The sequence below is a fragment of the Quercus lobata genome, chromosome 7, assembly GCF_001633185.2.
Source record: "Quercus lobata isolate SW786 chromosome 7, ValleyOak3.0 Primary Assembly, whole genome shotgun sequence".
NCBI lineage: Eukaryota > Viridiplantae > Streptophyta > Magnoliopsida > Fagales > Fagaceae > Quercus > Quercus lobata.
Genome location: NC_044910.1, coordinates 8,394,284 through 8,414,993, shown reverse-complemented (window position 1 = coordinate 8,414,993; position 20,710 = coordinate 8,394,284).

Sequence of the window (20,710 nt, the reverse complement as noted above, 5' to 3'; positions counted from 1 at the left end):
TGTTGTTCAGTTTTCAGTGTTGTGAAAATACATGTTTGAGTATTATAAAAATACGTGTTGGAAGTGTTATTGTTATTTAAAAATTGAAAACTGTTGTACAAACAACAATACCAAACAGCCCCTAAGTACTTAAATAACTCTGAATATCCTATTTTTGTTTTTAAGAAATGGTGATAATTTTCATTCCAAAAATATTATACTCCAACCGTTCCATTTTGTTAAGGTTTTATTCCGTTTTATATTTTTTAATGATAATAAAAAATAATGCAGTAATGTGTTTGAATTTAACATAAAAATTTAACATATTAACTAAACTCTATTTAGGAAATAAATTTTAACTAACTTAGCTAATAAAATCTCTTATCATCAAATAAAAGATATAATAATTTAAAAAAAATGAAGCTAACGCCATCCACTAGAATTAGCACAACAGAAAGAAAAAAGAAAAAAGAAAAAAGAAAAAAGAAAAAAAGAGCCTCCATTCATAAAGAGTCTCATTGGAGCTCTGCAAAGTCACAAACTGACTTTTCCTTTTATGTTTGGAAACTACCGTTTCAGTTTGTAACTGAAAAAGTAAAATGGAGTTCAGGGATTTCGTGGTGTTTGAAAATTGAAGGCAGTGTTGCCGTATTGTATTGGCCAATGAGAGAGAGTCAGTGGGTAAACTAGTTAGGTCATGTAAAAAAAGTTATAAAATGATGGGAAATGTTTACGAGTTACGTGTGGTGTTTATTAAGGTTTTGAGTCGTAATAAAAAATGAGATAAAAAAAAAGATATAAAAATACTTATAAAACTGAAAAAAAATATAATAATAATAAAGCTGAAAAAAAAAAAACAAAAAAATTGTCAAAAAAAAGTGTAAAAAATTGTTGTTAATGGGTAGCTTGTAGTGAGCATTTGGATTCAGAGGTTTCACATCTGCGTTTTGAGTTTTCACATCTCTCTTTTTTTTATTTTTATTTTTTTTTTATAATTTTTAATTTTTTATACCAGAAGTTGGTTTCACGTGGGACACAGACCTGCTAGTGGATCCTGTGCACTGTGCACGAGACCCACTAGCACTTTGAACGTCCACACATTGGTCTGAAATGGCACTGTCAGTGGGTCCTGTGTACTGTTTACGAAACCCACAAACATATTTTTTATCAAAATTTTAATTAAAAATGGGTTTCACAGCACTATTCACACATTTAAAAATTATTTTGCTACAGTATTTTCAGTTTTCAGTAAAATAAGTTGTATCCAAAAGTAGGGATGACAAAATTGGACACGACCTGCGAACTCGACACGACACGCGAACCCGACACGACACGACATGAAATTAGTAGGTTATGAATTGAGGTTTAACGGGTTTGTGTTATATTCAGGTTGACATGGCCGATCCGTTTAATAAACAGGTTGTGTTAGTGTTGAACATATAGAACCCGTTTGACCCATCTGACCCGTTTAATTAAATGACATTTTAACAATATGCACTTCAAACTCTAGGTATATAAACTTATTAGTTGTTGTAGTTTATTTTCTTTAACATATTGTGATTGATTATTTGTGATATTGTGATATGCTTTAATTTTGAGTGATTATTTGTAATGCAATTACTCGTTAGTTTTGAATTTTATATTAAAAAAATTTATTTGTTTGCTTTTTCATTTTTTTTCTTTTTCATTTTGATAAATTTTGATAAACAAGTCGACACGACTAACTCGTTTAAGAAATAGATCGTGTTAGGGTTGAAAAATCTTAACCTATTTAATAAATATATTAGATTAATATTGACCTATATAATTAAATACTCATAAATTGACACGACACAAATATGACACACGAACATGATGGCCACCCCTATCCAAAATCCAAAAGGACCCGTAGTGTCGCTTAACACAGCCCCTATTTCAGACAAAGGAATTGACGGTTTTACTGACCGTAACACTAACTGCTCGTGGTGCGTGCGTTACTTTCACTTTCCTGGGCAATGGACTTTGCCTTATATTTCTGTCTCTGCTTTCATCGAACACCACGCGCAATATAGCGCGTGACATATACTTAATTCAACATAGCTTTTTTTTTTATTTTTTATTTTTTATTTATTTTTCTTCTTTTGGTTGGATTGGATCAAGTGATGTCCACTCACAAAATGGCCGGCCCACCAGTGGGATTGATCTTTGATGGGCTTCACCCTTTTATTCTACTTTTGTGTTAATTGGTCTGATTTATTAAATAAATAAAACAAGAATAATTTTATTTTCACAATATTTTTATAACACTTTTCATAATAAATTTTAAATAACAGATTATTATAGGTTGTTACTAATGGTCAAGAAATTAATTTCATAGAGTATTTAAATTCGAACTAATAATACTGTAACTTACTATTTAAAATTTGTTATAAAAATGTAAAAATATTACGTTTGCCATAAGTCTTATAAAACAATTAGTTATTCATTGGTTCGGTACAGGTGAGTCATGATACTACTATGGAAGGAAAATGAGTACTAGTAAAAATGCTCATTGGTTTTGTTTTGTTCAATTTTTAGCTAATAGAATTATTTAAGTGAAGAGCACTCTCACGCCTTTCTTTGTTGGATCAACCCAACATACCATTTTTGTATTCCTAAATTTTTCAAATGATTCTCAAAAAATAAAAAAAATAAAAAAATCAAGCGGTAATAAGTCTTTCTTATCTGTGAGCAAAGCACTCAAAGAATGAACCCAAAAAAGAAAAAGAAAATGATTAGGATCATCTAAGTATATTTCAATAACATTTTTTTTTTTTCGCAATGAATTAATTGGATATTTTTCTTTCAAATTTTTTTAAAAACTAATTCACCATTTGCAGGTTAGAAAATTTTCAAACCACTGCTGACTCACCAACCAACAAAAATGGCGGCTTAATTGAAAATTTGGGTGGTTTCAACTAGGTGGATTGGGTGAATTAGGTGGGTTAGTTTTAGTTATGTATTATATACTAATTATGGTTTGTTTATTCGTTGAAAAAAAAAAGTTTTACTGAAGACATTTTTGCAGCATTTTACTATATTTATTTCATTGCAACATATAGTTAAATTTGAAAATGTTTTATGTTGATCATAATTTTTTTTGCAAAACATTTTAACATTAAAAAGAAGGTAAAACATTTTATAAAAACACATAGTGGCTCTCTCCCTTACCACCCCCCTCCCTCCCAAAATATCTGGTGGCTAGATGCCTAGGTCTTCAGTGACAGAAGTCGATAATCGAGCAGCCGATGCTAGCGGCTCTAATGGCTTAGCCATTAATTTTGGTGGTTTGTGCTTAACAAATTTTACATATTGCACCAAACACCTAAAAATATTTTACCAAAATTGATTTCAAATGTAAAAGATTTTCAATGAAAACATTTTATAGCAAAATAAGCAAAGTGTACACTTCAAATTTTATTTTACCATTTGCAAATAAAAATTAAAAATTATTTTCTCTAAATCCTATAAGCCATAGAAGAACTTGCAACAAAAATATAAATCATTAAAGGAAATCATAGGAAGTGTCCACTTTCTCGTAAATCAAAATACACACGTCTTAAGGTATGAATACTTTCTAACTTTTTCTCAACAAAAAAAGGCTATGCTTAGTTTCTTACCATATCCATGTCATTATGTATGTTTATAAATAATTTGAAAAAGTATCACATTTTTCATATTGACATGTGTAGATCATGGAGTTAATTTTTTATTTATTTTAAAAATACACTTTAAATTTGATATGAGATAAAGTTTAAAAAAAGATGGATATTTATACACACACATATACATAGGTAGTTGGGTCGAGTCTTGGCATTTGAAAAAAAAAAAAAAAAATCAACTAGCCACTTTAATAGTTGAACCTACACAATTTGGTTGAAAATAAATATCATATCCATACGAGGCAGTACTAGTCACTTTAATAGTTGAACCTATCCAACCCACTTGAAAATAAATATCATATCCATACGAGGCAGTGCAGAGCGGAGTGAATTGAGTGGTTTGGTCGGATTGAAGGTTTGTTGCACAGGCCTACATTCATATGAATCACAATTCGTTATCCTTTTAAAAGCTGCAATAATATTGATAATAAACCATGGTAAATGAGGAGCTAGTAGGTCATGGACTTCGCATTCAATTGGAGCTATTAGTTGATCTGATTTGCAATTGGTGCTTTGAATGGGGTTAATGATGCGGACTACATCTCCTTCCAGGGTTATAGCTGGCAAATTCAATTTAACATCTACTCTTGCCTCAGCCTTCAGCCCAGATAGGATAACCTGGGAGATCTTTATCAATCCAACTATTCACTGTCCCCATGATTTCTGCAGATCGTCGCTAGATGACATGATTCTGGCATATTGCCTTGCTGTGTCAAAATTGATTTTGCGGCAGTATGATTCTGGCATGGTGCCTTGCCATGTCGAAACTGATTTTGAGGCGGCAACATGGCCTAAAGCAGGAAGAAGGAATTTCATGTATGACAAGTACGCATCCTTCCTCTTATAGCATGTAAATCCCATGTATTAATTTTGAGGAGGCCCCAAAGCGGGGATTAATGTATTTGATTGATATATTAATGAATTTGATATATGTATTGGATAGATGAGATTGATAATTATTGCCATAAGATTAGATGAGGCTTTTCTACAGCCGCATGCTAGAAGCATACCATTCGGAAGTGATTTAGGAATTAAACTTTCATGTGTGACTTTTTTTCTCCTCTCGTAGGAGTGTTTCCTCTCACCAAGGGTGAGCCCTCCTTCTCTTATCCTTTGACCGGGGCTCTACTGGTGGAGAGTAAGAGCGGATGTCTTCATAACCTTTTCTTCCTTATTCAGTATACTTCCTTTTCCCCGCCCTCTCTTTCTTCCTAAATGGAGTCTGACTTCATTGAATGGATCCAAAACATTTCATTGAAATCTGAAGAGGAGGAGCCTATCACCATTCGAGCGGCCCATAGGGACGAGATTCTTGAGGTATACTCCCTTAGCCTCATTGGAAAATTCTTGACCACTCGCCCATTCAATGCAAGAGCTGCAAAAAACCTCCTACGGTCTGTGTGGAAAATGGGTAGCAACCTCAAAATCGTAGACGTTGGGGAAGGATTGTTTCAGTTTAGGTTCTCAATGGAAAGCCAACTACAATGGGTGTGGGACAACGGTCCGTGGAGCTTTGAGAACAATATGTTGGTGTTGCAGAGATGGGAGAAGGGTTTGACAGCCAGGTCAGTTCGGTTCACGTTTTTGCCGATATGGGTTCAGGTATGGGGTCTACCTTTTGATCTCATCAACGAGGAAGCGGGGCTGGATATCGATCGGGGTATCGGCCGAGTGGTGGAAGTAGACTATAAGGCACTCGAGTCAGACCAGGCCTGTTTTCTGCGAATTAGAGTGGAGATACTATTTGAGAAACCAATACGGAGAGGCGGTCAGGTGGTCAGTCCAGAAGGCGACCGAGTCAAGGTTGCTTACAAGTACGAGAGGCTCGTTGGAATGTGCTTTCAGTGTGGTAGAGTGGGCCATGATGCAAACCGATACCCTCATCCGTACGAAGCAACCACCGAGAGCAGGCCATACGGAGAATGGCTTCGCGCTGGTAGTCGAACAAAGCCAGCTGGTCCACGAAGTACTGAGGACAACCCTCCACGGCACAGACCAGCGCCGGCGACTTCGACGTCGCCAAGGGACCCACAGGTCACAGAAACTCCAAGGTTGAATCTGGGAGATGTGACTAACAATACTGATTTTCGAGGCATTGCAAACGCAGACACCTGCAAAGGCGGCAAACCCGAAATTCATGGAACTGACAAAGCCGGATTTTCTCCACAGATCATGCAAGAGTTGCCACCTGAACCTGACACCTTGAAACCAAAGCCCATGGAAGCCGACCACACACCGAAACAGACCTGCCATCCCCATGACAGCCCACACCGACACTCTATGGTCTCAGACATACCAGCATATGACCTTTTCACTGTACCTATATTATATAGCATGGATAAACAAGAAACTATAGAAGGTCACGTGACCCAAACCGTGCAAAAAATGAAACCACATCCACGTGCATGGGAGAAGGGGTCTACTAGTAATTTTCCACAAAAAGCAACTATGTGGAAAATAACTTCACAAACTCAATGCAAAGAAAAAAAAGACAAACCCACCACCTTTTTCCCTCGAGTTGGTACTAAGAGAGTTGAACGAGACTACAAGCACAAAGAAGATTTTAACACAGAGAAGGAGAAGAATAAGCAGCATAAGGTTTTGGCCGATGAAACTAAACCAACTATCCCAACGGCAGCGGCTGCCTCTCAGCCCTGCCGAACACCATGATCATCATGAGCTGGAATTGCCGGGGGCTTGGGAACCGCCGGGCAGTTCAGGTACTTACCGATTTGGTAAGAAAAAAAGGACCCACAATTTTGTTTCTTATGGAAACGAAATTGAAAGTCAGTGAGATGCAGTCTGTTAAAAGGGAGTTGGAGTTTCCCTCGATGCTAGTTGTGCCTAGTGTGAAGCGTAGTGGTGGGCTTGCTTTGCTTTGGAAGAATGAAGTGGTGGTCTCTACCCAGACCTACTCACCTAACCATATCGACGTTTATATTTCTTCCCCATCGCAATTACTTTGGAGACTGACAGGGGTTTATGGGCACCCTGAAGAAAGGCTAAAGTGTGAGACATGGCTTTTGATGAGGCATCTAGCAGGTCGGGCATCACTTCCTTGGGTGTGTCTCAGCGATTTTAACGAAATACTCAGCTCTGATAAGAGGAACAGCTGAACTCCCAAACCGCTACGGCCTATGCAGGATTTCCAGACCACACTTCTTCAATGTGGACTAGTGGACTTGGGCTTTCAAGGCTATAGATACACATGGAGAAACGGAAGACGTGGGGTTGACTTTGTGGAACAACGACTTGATCGAGTTTGTGCATCGGAGGATTGGTGAGAGCTTTACCCACAGGCAAAAGTCCTTCATACGATAGTAGCCTATTCTGACCATGACCCCATATTGTTAACTACTGAGCCCACTGGTGTACGCCATCACTGAAAATCAAAGCTTCACCGGTTCGAGGAGAAGTGGGTGGCCCACCTAGAGTGTGAAGACCAGATTAGAACCTCTTGGACACAGAGTCAATCTACAGGTAGTCCTATGTTTTGTTTGTTTGAAAAAATTAAAAGGTTTAGGATGGACGTCGTGGCTTGGAGTAGGAATACCTTTGGGAACACCTGGGACCGGTTAAATGCCAAACAGGGTGAGCTGGAGGAGCTAAGGGTAGCGGGTTTCTGGGAAAATTTGGACAAAATAAATGAGGTTCGAAGAGAGATTAATGACCTTCTACACCACGAAGAGGTGTTCTGGAGACAACGATCTCGGTCCATCTGGCTTCCCACTGGAGAAAAGAACACGAAGTATTTTCACCAAAGGGTTAGCCAACGACGCAGGAAAAATACCATAGAGGGCCTACATGATTCAAATGGGGTTTGGTGCACAAATACAGGGGAGATAGCAGCCATAGCAGAAGCATACTACAAAGATTTGTTCACTGCTTTGACGGAACTTAGCATGGAGAATGTGCTAACCTCTGTGAATAGTGTAGTGATTGAAGAGATGGCAAGGAGCTTGACGTGTTCATACACTGAGGAGGAGGTACTGGCAGCCCTCTTCCAGATGCACCCCTCTAAGTCATCAGGTTCGGACGGTATGTCTCCTTTCTTTTTCCAAAATTTTTTGCACGTTGTAGGGCACGACGTCACTGCAGCGGTTTTGTCGGTGTTACACTCAGGGAGGTACTTGCACAAAATGAACTATACACATATTGTGCTAATACCTAAAAAGAAGGATCCTCAACTTATCACTGAATACCGTCCTATAAGTTTGGGTAACGTTGTCTCAAGGATTATCTCAAAGGTACTTGCGAATAGAGTGAAACCTATATTATCAAATGTTATCTCGGACTCCCAAAGTGCATTTGTACCTGACCGGCTTATCACAGATAATACTTCTGTTGCATATGAAATGTTACACAGGATGCGGAAAAGGCGGAGAGGAAAGGTCGGACACATGGCAGTCAAGCTTGATGTTAGCAAGGCTTACGATAGGGTGGATTGGGAATTCCTAGAAAAAATCATGTTGAGAATCAGTTTTCCAGTGCAGTGGGTGAACCTCGCAATGCTGATAGTATGTACAGCCTCTTAATCCATCATTATTAATGGCGAACCATGCGGATATGTCTCCCCCTCTAGAGGTATCAAGCAAGGGGACCCATTGTCTCCTTACCTCTTCCTTTTTTGCGCCGAAGGGCTCTCCTCCTTGCTGCGAAAGGTGACTGAAACCCGCCACTTGAGAGGACTTACTTCTTGTCAGGGTGGGGTGCGCATCTCTCACTTTCTTTTCGCTGACGATAGCCTACTGTTTAGCGAAGCAAAAACGGATGAATGCCTTCGGTTGATGGACGTGATAGCCCAGTACGAAAAGGCTTCGGGGTAGGTTATTAATCACCAAAAGACTGCTTTGTTCTTTAGCAGGAACACATGTCGAGAGGTTCAAGAAAATATTCGGTTTATGTTTGGGGCGCAGGTAATGACAAGCTGCGAAAAGTATCTAGGTTTACCCATGATGGGGGGTAGATCAAAAGTCAGTTCCTTTAAGGATCTCCAGGAAAGGGTCTCTAATAGGGTGATGGGGTGGAAGGAAAAAATATCTCTAAGGCTGGGAGAGAAGTCCTCATTAAGAAGGTGGCCCAAGCAATTCCTACATACTCGATGAGCATCTTCAAAATCCCTAGAGTTGTGTGCGATGGGATGAACTCAGTATTGGCAAAGTATTGGTGGGGGCAGACGCGGAATGAGCGAAAAATTCATTGGATCAACTGGGGCAAGCTGTGCACTCCTAAAAATAGAGGGGGGGGGGTGGGCTTTTGTGATATTCATGCGTTTAATCTTGCGATGTTGGCTAAGCAGGCATGGAGGCTCATCCATGGGACACACTCGCTGTTCTACCGAGTGTACAAAGCAAGGTACTTCCCCACATGCTCATTCATGGAGGCCAAACTTGGGTGTAACCCCTCTTACGTGTGGCGTAGTCTCCTCAATGCTAGGGAGCTGATTAGGATAGGGTCCATATGGAAGATAGGCGATGGGTGCTCGGTTGGTATTTAGTCTCACAAGTGGCTACCTCACACCCCAACTTTTCATGATGGAGTGGACTTGACGTTGAGGGTGGTGGATTTTATAAACCCACAAACTAAACAGTGGGACAGGGAGAAGGTCAATGCTTGGTTTCAACCACTGTCGAGAGATGAAATTCTACGGATTCGCCTGGGGAGTTTAGAGGGTTGGGATACACTGATATGGAATGAAAATAAGGCCCAAACGTTCTCGGTACGAACTGTTTATAAGTAGAACTCCGGATGAAGGGGACAGGGAATGGCGAACACTCCAGGGTGCAAGAAGATAAGCCCGTGTGGAATCGGCTGTGGCAGTTATCTATCCCTCCCAAGGTTCGGAACTTCGTTTGGCGGGCTAGCTCGGATATCCTACCCACTCGAGCAAACTTAGCACGTCGGCGAGTACCCATTGACCCTAAGTGTGCGGTGTGTGGTTCGAGTGATGAGACAGTTCTCCACATCCTGTGGCAGTGCCCTCTAGCGCGAAATGTATGGGCTCTTGTCAAAGGAAAACTGCAAAAGAGTGACTCCTCGGCTAGGACGTTCTTCAGCTTAGCCCAATCTTTAAAGGGTAGATTGTCCCACAAAGATTTTGAGTTGTGGACCATGGTGACATGGTCCATATGGAATGCGCGAAATAAATTTTACTTTGAAGAGACTCAAACCCCGCCGCATGCAATACTCAAGAGTGCAGAAACGTTATTGGATGAATACCAATGGTTTACTCGTAGCATGCTTACCATCTGAGCACCTGAGTGTGCTACCCTCACGGATTGACTCTTGCATACTTTTTACTTTACAGTTTTTCTTTTCCTTTTGGTTGTATTGGCTGTTAGGGTCTGGTCAGTGGGAGCCACCCTTTCTGCACACTTTGTACTCCTTCAGTTTTTTAATATATTATACTCCTATCTATTTTTCAAAAAAAAAAAAAAAAAAGGAATTAAACTTTCATAAATCCATGTTTCTCTTTAGTATTTTATCATGGTGTTGGGTCCCAAGTTTCAAGCTTAAAAATGGAAGAAGTAAGCTTCCAAGATATCTGCTGCTAAAGACAAGTCTTCTGAGAGTTCCAAATGTTCTCCTTTCAAAATTTAATTCTAAGAATCTAGATTTAATCACAAAATACAGCTAAAAATAGAAGAAGGTTGCTTGCTTCCAGGGATGGAACCAGGATTTTGATTAAGGGGGGGGGGGTCTGAATATGAATATATATATTTTTAATGAAAATGAAAATTACTATCCATTTGGCACTAACAAACTATCAATGTGCTAATATGCAATTAGAAAAATGCTAAAACTATTAGAAAATTTTTAGCAAAAAGTTTACAAATTGATGTGGTAATTAATGTAATTAGTGTCATTTTAACAAATAATAAATTAGTATTTGTATTAATTTTTGTAATTGATGACGCATCAATGTGCTTGGTGCATTCATGGAAGACATTGTTATGAGCAATGTAGATAGCACTACGATTATCACAATAAAGTGGAGTGGCAGTGGGCTGTGGAGCATCCATGTCAGCCAAGAGCCATCAAAGCCAGACAAGCTCACAGGTGGTGTCAACAAGAGCACGATACTCAGCCTCAGTTCTAGAACGGGAAATCACGTCCTGCTTCTTGCTATGCCATGAGACAAGAGAAGTACTTAACAGGAAACTAAAACCTGTGATGGAGCATCAATCAGTCAGATCACCTGCCCGATCCGCATCTAAATAAGCATGGAGCTCGAGAGAAGACCGACAGGAGTAGTGAAGACCATGATAAAGTGTGCCCTTGACATATTGGAGAATCCGAAAAACAGCAATATAATAGGCAGAACGAGGGGCGTCCATGAACTTACTAACCATATTCATAGCATGTGAAATATCCGAGCGAGTGACAGTGAGATAGATCAGACTACCAACCAGTTGATGATAACGAGTAGCATTTGATATAGGTTCACCATCCAAAGGTGTGAGCTTGGCATTGTATTCCAAGGGAGTGGAAACAGTTTTTTTGTCTATGATACCAGCCTTGGAGAGAAGGTTAGAAGCATATTTAGCTTGGAAAAGATAGTATCCATCAAAGGATGAGGTAACCTCAAGCCCAAGAAAATAGTTGGGAGTGCCCAAATCTTTCATCTCAAAATGCTGACTAAGGAAATGCTGAAGAGAGCGGATACCTACAGAATCATCTCTAGTAATAATAATCATGTCATTGACAGAAAGAAGAATAAAAGTAATACTAGCAGAGGATCTTCGAATGAAGAGAGAAGTGTCATAAGGACTCAAAGTGAAACCCTGTTGAGCAACAACTGAGCTAAACTTTTCAAACCAGGCCTGAGGAGCTTGCTTGAGGCCATAAAGAGCACGACAAAGGCGACAAACTTGACAGCCTTAGTGAGTATAGCCAGGGGGTGTTTTCATGTACACTTCTTCTTGGAGGTCTTCATTAAGGAAAGCATTCTTCACATCCATCTGATAAAGAGGCCAACGACGAATGACAGCCACAACAATGAGATATCTGACAGATGTAAGGCGAGCAATAGGAGCAAAAGTTTGCTCATAGTCAATGCCATATTCTTGAGTAAAGCCTTTCACAACGAGGAGAGTTTTGTATCGTTCTGCCCTACTACAGACTGATTAGGAGGCAAATCAACCATATCCCAAGTGTGTTTGTGAAGGGCATCTAGTTCTTCGGACATAGCTTGCTGCCAAGAGGGCCAGTATGGGCCTTACGATAGGTGTGAGGCTCATAAAGGGTGGTAAAAGCAAAAGAGCAATGATAATCAGTGAGATAAGGAGGAGGAATGCTTACCCGAGTAGCGTGATGAAGGTCAGGACCAACAAAAGGCTGAGGGGACGGTGGTGCCACAGGATCCAAGACAGGTGGGTTATGTGCCGAGGACAAAATTGGAGATGAGTCTTCTAGAGAGGTAACCGATTTTGAAGAATCCTCCACAAATTCAAGATAAAGAAGGAGGAAAAGATCAGTAAAAATGGGAGACCTTGAGGAAGAGGACACAGGAAACTGCTAAAGACTCGTGGAAGGACGATGTTCTCAGAACTTAATATGACGGGAGATACGAAGGTGATGAGTGATGGGGTCATAGCAGCAAAAACCCTTTTGGGATACACCATATCCAAGGAAGCAACAGAGACGAGCACAAGGCTGGAGCTTTGTTCGTTCATGAGGAGGAAGAGAGACAAAACAAGCATAACCAAAAACCCGAAGAGATAAGCAGTCAGGGGTTTGACCATAGAGGAGCTCAAAGGGTGATTTGTTGTGTGTGGTCAGTGATGGAACACGTTTAATGGTGTAAACAGCAGTGAGTGCTGCCTCACCCCAAAAGCGCTCAGGAATAAAGGCATAAATGAGAAGGGTGCGGACAACATCAAGAATATGACTGTGTTTTCATTCTGCACAACCATTTTGTTGAGAGGTGTAAGGACAAGACCGGTGGGGGGAGAGTACCTTTGCTATCTAAAAAGGATAAGAAAGATTTATCATTATATTCTTGAGCATTATCTAACTGAAAGATCTTAACAGTGCGATTGAATTGTGTTTCAATCATTCTATGAAATGTTTGGTAAATGGATACAAGTTCAGACCTATGGTGAAGCAGATAAATCCAAGTATATCGAGAAAAATCATCCATAAATATGACAAAATATTGAGATCCCCCCTCAGTGGGAATTGGTGCCAGTCCCTAAATATCAGAATGTATAAGATCAAAAGGTGCAGAAGAAAAAGAGTCACTATTATTAAAGGGCAATTTTTTTTGTTTGCCCAAATGACAGGAAGTACAATCAAATTTTGGAAATTGAATTGAACCTAAATGACCTCAAGAAGCTAACAACTGAAGACGAGATAAAGATATATGACCAAGACAAGCATGCCATAAACCAGGTGAGATGGTGGTAGTAGCAGCAGCAGCAGAAACAACTTGTGAAGGAATTTTCAAGTCGTGAACCTCAAACATACGTCCAACCTTACGGCTTGTCCTAAACACTTGACCCGTCCAGGGATCCTGCATATCCACATCATGATTAGTAAATAGAATATCTACTCTTAATTCATAGAGTTGACCAATAGAAAGCAAATTAAGGGACAATTTTGGAATATGAAAAGTGTCACTAAGGGATAAACTAGGAGTAGAGATTGTTCCTTTATGGCTAGAGTTCCATCAGTAGTGTAAATAGAGATAGGATGTGCTAAATGTGCCTTATTAGAGAATTGTGATTCATTAGGGGTTAGATAGTTACAACATGCAGTATAAAAAAACCAAGAATGGTTACCTGAAGTGACAGAAAGGGCAGTGGAAGTTCGGGATAAAACCTGTTAAACTACTGCCTCGATATCAGCTGTAGTAAGTGAGGAAGCCAAAGATGAACCTATAGGAACTGATAGATCTAAGGGACACATAGCAGTTGCTCGAGGAGGAGGAGCTTTATTCTGCTCTTGCATGAATTTCTGCTGTTTGAGACAAACAGAGATATCATGGCCCTTGGCACGGCAAAACTCGCAGCGAGTACCTTTCGAAGATTGAGAGGAGGGACACCTAAAGGTTAATGTTGGAGGGGCAGTGATAGCAGCAATGGAAGGTCGTGGAGGAAGAGAGGGTGTAGCCAACACATGGTTAGAGGATGACATGTGATGAGTAGGCCAACGATTCTCCTTGGAGATGAGCTCCTTAACTGCAGCATAAAGAGAAGGAGTAGGAGACTGGCTAAGCAAAGAAGCACTAGTAGGCTAAAAATCCTCATGTAAACCCATCATGAAATACATAAATCGATGACGATCCTGATATTTGACAAAGAGCTTAATGTCCTCAGGATATCGTAATGGAGGATCTGCAGCAGAATGTTGTTCCCATATTGAAGAAGTCTGAGAATAATAATTAGAAATAAACTAACATGTCTCTTGGCGCATTTGATAAAGCTTTGATTCAATGTGAAACTCCAGGATTGAATCATTAGTGCAATTGTAGTGATTGGATAGAAATATCCAAGTAGCTGCAGTAGTACCAAGACGAGGAAAAAGACTGTGAATGGAAGGTACAGAGGTATTGATAAACCAAGACAAGATCTTACTTTGAATACTTTCCCATTCCTTTAGGCGTGCTTCATAATCATCCTCTGCAAGAGTAATCTTAGAGGCATCGGCATCAGTTGCAGCTTTGGACTTAGGTATTGGCACTAGCTTAGGAATCGAACTAGTTACATAACGCCATAGTTTGCAACCCTTGAGAAAGACAATTATATTCTGAGACCATGCATGATAGGTAGTAGGACCATCCAGGATAACGGTGATAGGACGTACAATGTCTTGTTCATTTTCTTAAGCCATAATGAAAAAAATGACCAAAAAGAGGGATTTAGATATCGTAAATGAAGAAAAGGAACCCAAAAAAAAAAAATTTACGAGAAAAACTGAGCAAGATAGGCCTTCTCAAAAAATTTTGACTTTGGTTAAAAAGTCAACGATCAACAGTGCAAGTCAATGGTCAGAAGTTAACGGTCAAAGTCAACTACTAACATGTGCTGACATAGGCGGATGATGCAATACGATGACATGGCAGGATGATGTCACCTAGGGCTGATGTGGCTTCAAGAAAACTGAATCAGGCATGTGGCAGAGCGTGAAGCGCGTGACGGCGCAACACCGGCGCGTAGAAGCGCGTGAGTGGCATCAGTAGTGCGTGGCAGCATGTGAGGCGATTGTTTGACTCGCATAAGCTTTTGGAGGAAAGTGTAGGGGCGTGACAAGTCGGACCAGGATGTTTTTGGCTGGGTTTTTCTCATAATAGTCTGATCTATCAATTTGTGGCCATGGTTCAACGATTTGATTAGAGAACAAATTGGATTCGAGGATTGCAGTGGCTTGACGGCAGTGACTCGCTTCTGAAAATGGTTATTGGATGAAGGCAAGGGCAGCGGAAGAACGCTAGGGATGACCACAGATACCAAATAGTCAAAGTAATGGCTCTAATAACATGTTAAGAATATAAAGTAAGAGAGAAAAAGACTGAAAAATTTGTATATTAATGTATTTTCTGTGTGTATAACACTGTACAATAAAAGAGTCTTATATAGGCTAAGTATGTGTAAAGTACAAGTAATATGAGTGTATTACAAGTACAGTATATTAGGCTAGGCCCGATGGACTAGACTAAACTAAGCTATATACTAACATGTTTCATAAAGCACACATCACTACCAAGCATTATAGGTAGTGTGACCTGAAGTGTTCATAAAGCATACATCTAATGATACAAGAGAACTTCCAGAGGAAGATACATTAGAAAATTGCATAATGAAGGCATTACTAGACACATCGGTAAGTAACATGCAACTGGGTGATTTCACCACCATAGGTAAACTTCACCACCAGCCCTTTCTCAAGTGCAAAGTATCTTGCAATTGCATCTTTTTGCAACATTTGAGGAAGTTGAGGAAAGAAAATCAAAGTGAAATATAATACTGACTTTGAGCAATTTAAATAAATCAACACATAATCATAATTCATATACCTTAAATGGGAAGTGATAAGTTTTTGGCATAATCTATTGGCTACAAAGAGCAGTTTTCCTCTACCAAGGCACTGCAGACAACAAATTACATGCTGGCTAAATTAATAATACCTATGTCAACTTTGAGTTGGCCAACAAACAACATTCACAACCTAAAGGCATAAGTTCATTGCCTTATTTTATTATCAATTACCATCAGAAGAAACAAAATCAGCATTAAGAGGAAATTGCACCATTTCTATCTTATCAGACAAAAGAAAGCTCAAGGATGATCAATTCCATCCCCAAACTAAGAAAGACCTTTTGGTCAAGCTAAAATAGAAACAACTTAACCATGAACCAACTTTATGTGATGAGAAGGCATTATAAAATATTAGAAGTAACATTCCTTATATGTCTTCTCTCTCTGTTTGGGGAGTTAGGTCTTTTAGTAAACTATTATAAGAGAATGTTTGAATTTTAGTTTATCTGTTTAAATGGTTTCATTTGAGTAAGAAAACTCTAAGTTCTTCCATTGATTTTATTATGGATAGAATTATGCCTTACTGATATGAGTTTGAAATGATCAGGTGTGAGATGTTAGTGTTGTATATACAGGTATATACATGGATAGATTGTAATAATGTTGTTTGAGTTTAGAGAATATTGTTTCATAAAGTTGTTAAAGTGAAAATTCGAAATCAAGCATTTTCCATCGGTTGAAACTTTGGCTCGATCGATCGAAATGGTAAAAAAAAGATCCTGGAGTCTCTGGATGTCTTGATCTCTGCTCGATTCTTGTTCAATTGATCGAAAAGAGCACTTGATCGATCGAAAGTAACTTTTGACTGATCAAAAATAGTGAAACAGGATTTTTCTGCAAAATTTAGTTACTATTCAGAGAGTTTGAAGAGGTTTCAAGCCTTGTGAATAGTTTTATGAAATATTTTAACTCTTCATACGTGCCTTTTGATGAAATATAACCCTATGGGTATAAATAGAGGCTTATTTTCACTTGAAATCCTGTGGTCATTCTCCACAAGATAGTAAATTAGAGAGAAACACAAGAAATCCTATGGTCATTCTCCACAAGATAGTAAATTAGAGAGAAACACAAGAAATCCTATGGTCATTCTCTAGAATTGCTCTCTGTAGAATCAAACATCTTGGTTGTATCCTGAGGACAAATTTGCGTTAACTCTTTAGCAACTATAGCATGGGAGGCAAATATTGTCTAAGGAAAATGACTCCAAGTTATCTATTTTCTATTTGTCTTTTGTGTTAACCTTATTTTTCCATTATTACTTTATATAATATCCCCAACAATCTTAGACAATATTTCCTATGATGGAAGAGAGAAGTGATGTTTTAGCGTTGAAGATGTTGAATCATGAGTTGGTGAAATTGGATCGCTTTGATGGAACCAATTTCTCTCGATGGAAAGACAAAATGAAATTCCTACTTATTGCACTCAAACTTTTCTATGTCTTGGACCTGAATTTGATGCCTTTTCCTACTGTGAGTGATGAAGACACTGATGAAATAAAGGCACAAAGAAAGAAACGGGATGAAGACGGACTGATTTGCAGAGGGCACATTCTCAATACTCTTTCAGATCGTCTCTATGATCTTTACACATCAATGAAATTACCGAAGGAGATTTGGAATGCTTTGGAAGCAAAGTAGAAAACTGAGAAAATAGGTTTGAATAAGTTTATTATTCAAATGTATTTTGATTATAAAATGCTTGATAATATCTCAATTTTGGATCAAGTACATGAGTTACATATTTTGGTCAATAAACTTTGTAATTTGTCAATCAATATTCCTAAATCATTCCAAGTGGGTGCAATCATTGCGAAACTCCCACCAAGTTGGAATAATTTTAGGAAGAAGCTTCTACATATGTCAAAAGATCTCACTTTAGAACAATTCGGACATCTTCGAATTGAAGAGGAAAGTCGGGTTAGAGACGGGACTAACATCGATTCTAAAGTGAATGTGAACAATGTGAGCAATGTTCAAAGTGAGAGTTCGAGTAAGACTGATAAGTACTTAAAAATGAACTAAAGAGGGAGTGGTTTCAAGAAGAACAACTCCAAGAATCCCAACAAGGACAAGAAAAATCGGGTTTGTTTCCATTGTGGAAAGAAAGGCCATTATATTCGCGAATGTAAACTCTTAAAGAACAAGAAAAGGGATGAAGAAGGCAATACCATTGAAACAAATGTCATTGAGGACATTGTTGCTATGGTAAGTGACATACATATTGATATGATCACTGAAGTTCATATGGTTGTGATTGCAAATCCTTTTGATTAGTGGTTCGATTCGGGTGCAACGGTGCATGTGTGCAACAACAAAGAACAATTCAGGACTTATGATGAGTCTTCCATAGAACAACAAGTGCTGATGGGCAACCACAATAAAGCAAAAGTTCTTGGAAAGGGCATCATTGAAGTGAAAATGAGTTTCGATAAGATGCTGATCTTGATCGATGTTTTTCATGTACTTGATATCAAGAAGAATCTTGTGTTTGCCAATTTGTTATGTAAGAGTGGTGTGAAAGCTGTACTTGAATTGGACAAGTTAATCTTGTCCAAGAATGGGATATTTGTAGGAAATGGATATGCTACTGATGGCATGTACAAACTAAGTATTATTAATAAAGAAGTTTTTGATTGTGCTTATATTGTTGATTCTTCATATTTGTGGCATGCTAGATTAGGGCATTTAAATTTCAAATACTTGAATTTTATGTCAAAGCATGGTATGATTTCATATAAGCATGATGATGAAAAGAAATGTGAAATTTGTATTCAAGCAAAGATGACAAAGAAACATTTTTCTAAGTCGGATTGAAATTCTATTATGCTTGAACTTGTACATTCCGATGTATGTGAATTGAATGTTGTATTAACTAGAGGAGGTAAAAGATACTTCATTACGTTCATTGATAATTTCTCTAGATTTACATATGTGTATTTAATGAGAAATAAAGATGAATCCTTTGACATGTTCAAACGCTATAAAACTAAAATAGAAAATCAAAAGGATAGGAAAATAAAGATCCTACGAAATGATAGAGGTGGTGAATATTCTCCTAATGATTTTTCTACATTTTGTGAGGAACATGGTATAATACACCAAAGTTCAGCCCCTTATACACCTCAACAAAATGGTTTGGCTAAAAGGAAAAATAGGACTCTTGTAGATATGGTAAATACCATGATATTGAGTGCAGAGCTTCCTTTTAATTTATGGGGAGAGGCATTGCTTACGGCATGTCATGTGCATAATAGAGTACCTTTCAAGAAGATTAAAGTATTTTCATGAGTTATGGAATGGGAGGAAACCAAACCTTGATTATATCAAAGTGTGGGGGTGTGTGTTTAGCCTTTTAAAGAGTTGTTGATCCAAAAAGAACTAAGTTAGGACCAAGAGCTACGATAAGTGTGTTTGTAGGATATGCTGAAAATTCAAAGGCATATAGGTTATTGGACTTAAGCTCTAATATAGTGGTGGAATCAAGAGATGTTGAGTTTATTGAGGATAAATTCAGTAAAGATTCCATGTATGCTTTGATACCTACTCAAACACAACAAAGTGACTCTAATCCTAATACTACTTTGGGTGGTACTAAGAGGACGGAAAATGGTTCACCAAGTGAACAAAGAAAGAGTCAAAGGATAAGAAAAGTAAAGGACTTTGGTCTAGACTTCATTTCTTATTAAGCTCAATTGTTTCTTATTGAAGGAAATAGACAAGTGGTCCAAAATAAAATACCCATTGTATTTAATACAGAGGATGATCCTAAATCATATGAGGAAGCTATGGCTTTTAGAGATTTAGCTTTCTTGAAAAAAGCTGTAAATGATGAAATTGACTCAATATTATCCAATAATACTTGGGTTCTAGTGGATCTACCAACTGGTTCTAAACCAATTGGTTGTAAATGGATATTTAGAAGAAAATATAATACTAATGGGTCAATACAAGCCTTTAAAGCAAGGTTAGTGGCAAAATGCTTTAAACAAAGGGAAGGAGTAGACTATTTTGATACCTATGCACCGGTGGCTAGGATCACGTCTATTCGTGTGTTTTTTAGCTCTTGCATCCATATACAAGTTGATTGTACATCAAATAGATGTTAAGACAGCTTTCCTAAATGGTGAATGATGAGGAAGTTTACATGGAACAACCTGAGAGTTTTGTACTTCCTAAAAATGAAATGAAAGTTTGTAAGTTAGTCAAGTCTATGTATAGCTTGAAACAAGCTCCAAAACAATGGCATGAGAAGTTTGACTCAGCAATTTTGTCGGATGACTTTGTGCACAATAGTTTCGACAAATGTATGTATTCCAAATTCACAAAGGAATATGGAGTCATTGTATGTCTTTATGTGGATGATATGCTCATATTTGGTACGAATATGAAAGGTGTATGTGAAACCAAAAAGTATCTTTCTTCTATATTTCAAATGAAAAATTTAAAAGAAGTAAATACTATTTTGGGAATCAAAGTTAAAAGACATAGTGAAGGATTTTCATTGTGTCAATCTCATTATGTTGAGAAAGTGCTTCAAAGATTTGAACATCTTAATATAAAGGAAGCAAATACACCTTTCGATCAGAGCATAAAGCTGGGTGAGAATACTAGAAGAGCAATTGCACAGCTTGAGTATGCTAGTGCTATTGGTAGCATGATGTATGCTATGCATTGTACAAGACCAGACATAACGTTTTTAGTGGGTAAACTTTCTAGATCACTGGAAAGAAATTGGTAGAGTTCTTAGTTATTTAAAAAAAAACGTTATGTCTGGAGTTTGACTCAGCAATTTTGTCGGATGACTTTGTGCACAATAGTTTCGACAAATGTATGTATTCCAAATTCACAAAGGAATATGGAGTCATTGTATGTCTTTATGTGGATGATATGCTCATATTTGGTACGAATATGAAAGGTGTATGTGAAACCAAAAAGTATCTTTCTTCTATATTTCAAATGAAAAATTTAAAAGAAGTAAATACTATTTTGGGAATCAAAGTTAAAAGAC